Genomic DNA, 4,276 nt, shown 5'->3' with positions numbered 1-4,276 from the left:
CCATGCAGCCGAGGCCCGCAGAACAGAGGCCATAATAGCGGAGTACCGCCGCCAGCATGAGCGAAGGCAGCAAGAGGCTGCGCTCAAGGAGGCCATCCAGCATAAGGAGCAGGACGCTCGGGCAGAGTGGGAAGCGGCGCTGAGAACTGCCGAGGAGGAGGAGCGCCGGATATGGGGCGACCCAATCCTCCTCAAGGAAGTGCCACCCCAGGCGGAGGGGACGCCCGAGGTTCCCATGACCCCGAGGTACGTCGCGGAGCCAAGGGAACGGGCAGCGGACCCAGCGGAGGAGGAGAACCAACCCCCGTCCCCACCCCCATGGACACCGGCACGCCCACCTACCCCGAGGTATTGCCCCGAGTGGGAAGAGGCAGCATCGGAGGAGGAGCAGGAGGAGCGGCGGCAGCAGGAGGAGCGGCGGCAGCAGGAGGGATCTCCGGGTTACGCCCGGATGGACATCCCGGTGGCCCACGTCAGCCATGCTATCGGCTCCTTCGAGGCGGAAGGACGCGTGTGGAGGCAGCACACCGTCACCTGGACGTGGCCGGACGGGGCCACTGTAGCGACGGAGGAGGAAGGAGCCCAAGTGTGGGAGGAACCCCGGGGAAACTGTCGCGATCCACGGTTGTGGAGGACCGCAGTCCCACGGGGCCCCGCCGGAGTCGTGATGCCGACGCCGACCCCAAACCCATCTTCGCTGGCCTCGCCAGAGGTAGTCGCCGCTCAGCAGGAAAGGGTTGAGCAGGTAGGCCTTCCCGCCGAGGACGTGGTGGAGAAAGGGCCGTGGGTGTGGCCGGACCCGGTGGCACCCCCTAGGCCGAACCTGAAGCGGCAGTGTTCCTCGCCGGTGGTGGAGACGAGGCCCGCGTTCATACGGCAGGCCTCAGCGCCGGACTCGAGGCGCTGGAGGGAAGTCGTCGAGGTGGACTGGCCGGAGGGAATCACCGAAGCCCCAGCGGTCGTAGCAGCACGAAGGCGGGGAGGAAAGAGGTGCGTCCTGGTGCAGCAGGGCGGCCGCATGTTCCGGGTGCGGGTCGGACCAGTGGGAATCAGGGTATTTACCAGTAATAAATAAAAGAAAAAAAAAAGGAAACATAAAACTCACATTGGCACTGGTACAGAGAGAGGAAAAAAAAAAAAAAAAACACACACGCAGCCACCGAAACAAAAGTAAAAATGAAAACACACAAAAAAAAAAAGGTGGATGTATATTGTCCATATAAGAAAAAAATGTGTGATGAATCTGAAAAAAAAGGGTGAAGTCAGTAGGAGTTAAAGCAAAATATGCGGTGTACTTACACAGTAAAAATATGCAACAGGGATGAGGGGTCCAACCGAAAAGGGGGGGTGAGGCGAAGCACGTGTCGTCCAAATGTTGGGCAGTTTTTTCGTCTTCAGGCAAAGGGAATGCTGAAAAGAAGAAAAAAAGGTCAGATTTACGAGAAGTCGCGAGGGCCAACCGGGAGGGGGAGGGGGTGCAGGAGAAGGCGCATCACCCTCTTCGTCAGGTCCAGAACGCTAAAAAAAAAGAGAAAAGAACAGAGAGAAATGAGGAAAAGGAGAAATTAGAAAACTTACCCGGAGAAAATGTCCTCATCTGCCCAAAGGGATGGGGGCGCTTCGATTTATGACCGATTGGCGCTGCACGATAGTGTCGATCGGTGGGCACAAATACTGGAAATATCGACACAGGGAGTCACACCGTGGAACATCGATACATTAAGTGGCAACACCACTGGAGACCGATCGATTTGGCGGAGAGTGACCATTCAACAGAGAGTCACACGAGAGACTATCGATAACACCGATAACGACTGGAGACCGATCGGCACGATGTAGAGTGGCCATCGGACGGAGAAGACATATCGGGAATTCAAAAATCATCGGGGGAAACGTCTGGGCGGGAATTCAAAAGTCTACGGGGGAAACGTCTGGGCGGGAATTTAAAGTCTACGGGGGAAACGTCTGGGCGGGAAATTCAAAATCTGGGAGGAGGATCGGCGCTGTGGAACTCAAGAAGGAGCTGTGATCGTCGTGGGAACCATCTGGAAGAGCGAGTCGACTGGAAGACTACGGGCGAACGAGGACAAGTACGAGGAGAAGACACGTCGAGGGAAGGATGCCAAAATGTGGAGTGTACCAAGGCAGAGAGAACAACGAGCCTCTTTTTCATTCCCGAAGTAAGGGGAGAATGTGAGGAGTTGAATAACTCCCCACAAGTTAAGAAGCAAGCAGAGTAAGCGCATGCAAGCAGTGGCCTACCAGCTACCAGTTACGCGGCGAATTCGCCCGTAGTACGGTAGTGCGGAGAGAGAGAGTGGTGAACTGGGCACCAGACAAAGCCAAGGAGAGTCCGAGAGGGATAGCAATACAAGAGAGCGGCGAAGGGCCGTGGGCAGAAGGAAGTAACGGGACGGCACCGGACTTTGGGCCCTGATATTGGTGCCGGGCGCAGAGGGCGAAAGGTCGAACGGTAAAACCGTGGACTTTGGACCAGGAAGCAAGGAGACGCCGATAACTAGCGGTAAATGGAGGCCTATATAAACCGGCCGAGCACAGGAAGCTGGATCAGTCGATTCTACAAAGTCAACAAGTAACAGTCATCAAGTGAATAAGTAACCAGTGAAACATCGTGAAGGAGCAAGTAAAGCCGTGCGGAGTCATCGAGGAAACAAGATCGCTACGTCGAGACGTTCGGGACTTAGAGCTAAAGTCTCCGAATTGAGACACAGGTAGCTGAGGTCCTTACGGCATCAAACGGCTAAGTCCAGGCGTTTTGTTACAACATCTGTCGCGATTTGAGCTGGGCATCCCACCCGGCGTGTCCGACAAAGTGAACAAATAGAGTCTTTCGACGAAGAACCGTGGGCTCAGAAGCACAGTGTCCAGAACTAGCTACCTGCCTACAAGGACTGCATTGGCGAACTCCGGCGTATGCCTGATCGTCCTGCAGGAACTGTACAAGGTCCTGCTGCGAATAGCCCGGAAGGACGCGCGTTCGTTCAGCTGGTGTCTCGAAAGGCGTATGCGTTGAGAGCACAGCGGTCCACCGCTAGAGTCCGGAGCCGGTCGAGATACCTGGAGGCAGAACAAGGACAACGAGGACCCCAGGACGACGAACAACGAGCATCGTGCGAGCAGCGTATACTTCAAATTCTTAAGCCTGCGGCAGAGAGGGTAGGGTGGAAGCGTTCGTCTAGAACCTGGCGTTTGACCCAGGGACTGCGTTGGCGGCTTCCGGCGTACGCCTGAACCGTCAGGTAGAAACTGAGCCGACGTCCGGTGCGACCGGCCAGGACAGAGCAAGGGACAGGAGGCTGCGGCTGCGAAAGGCGTACGCCTTGAGAGCACAGTGCCTGTTCACCCTAGTCTGGGAACGGTAACGTGTAACGTGTTGAAGGTGCGATGAAGAAGGCGGACACCAAGCGCCCATTGACGGACCGAGCCAATGGACTCCAAACTACAACCACTAGAGTACTTTATGGAGGCCATCTACTTCCAATCAGAGACCACCCAGCGCAGCACCAAGAGCCCACAGGTCACTAACACACATCGTGAACCCACACGAAGCATGTAGGCGGTGTGGCGGTCACGGGCTTTGGGCCAGAGGATGCCAAAACCAGCGGCTACTGTTCTGCTGGAATTGCGGCAAGGTTGGTTTTAGAAGTGTAGAGTTCTGCCGGAGATCGGGAAATGGCCCACGATCTTAGCCGCAGAGAGCAGGGGTCGCAAGGTTTTGTCTCCCAACTAACTGGCGAATTAATCGAAGAAGAGCAGCAGTTATCCGCAGCGGTAAAGATTGGATCACCTCTGAGGAATGCGATGTTGATAAATTCCTAGAGCAGGAGCTCGCAGAATTTCGGACAATGAGTGGAACATCCAACATAGCCGTGCACCGAATCACCATGAAGGACGACAAACCAATCAAACAGAGATACTACCCGAAAAATCCAAAGGTTCAAGGGGAAAGTCGACAAGTTGGCGAAGGGATTCATAGAACACTCGAGAAGTCCGTACAGCTCAACGATTGTCATGGTGAAAATGAAGACAGGTCAGTGGAGGCTTTGTGTCGACTTTAGACAGATCAATGCCAAATCTATCAAAGATGCTTATCCGATGCCAAGTATAAATTACATCTTGGACCAGTTGAGGGAGGCAAGGTACATAAGCAGCCTAGATTTGAAAGATGGCTACTGGCAAATCCCCTTAGAGGAAATGGCAGGCCATTCACGGCGTTCACAGTGCCAGGAAAGGGGCTATTCCAGTGGGAAGTATT

The 4,276-nt window shown here is 55.0% G+C and overlaps 1 long non-coding RNA gene across 1 annotated transcript; it reads right to left on the bottom strand.

Moving 5' to 3' along the window:
* Nucleotides 1-1,223: 1,223 nt before the first annotated feature.
* Nucleotides 1,224-1,519, bottom strand: LOC128253101 (uncharacterized). Its single transcript, XR_008267386.1, has 3 exons — nucleotides 1,441-1,519; nucleotides 1,300-1,410; nucleotides 1,224-1,243 (listed from the first exon to the last, which is right to left on the bottom strand). It is a non-coding gene; the product is annotated as an uncharacterized LOC128253101 (long non-coding RNA).
* Between the last annotated feature and the right edge of the window lie 2,757 nt (nucleotides 1,520-4,276).

This window comes from Drosophila gunungcola (genome assembly GCF_025200985.1).
Source record: "Drosophila gunungcola strain Sukarami chromosome 2L unlocalized genomic scaffold, Dgunungcola_SK_2 000007F, whole genome shotgun sequence".
Taxonomy (NCBI): Eukaryota; Metazoa; Arthropoda; class Insecta; order Diptera; family Drosophilidae; genus Drosophila; species Drosophila gunungcola.
The sequence above is the reverse complement of the archived record's forward strand: the minus strand, read 5'-3'. Positions and strand labels throughout refer to the sequence as shown.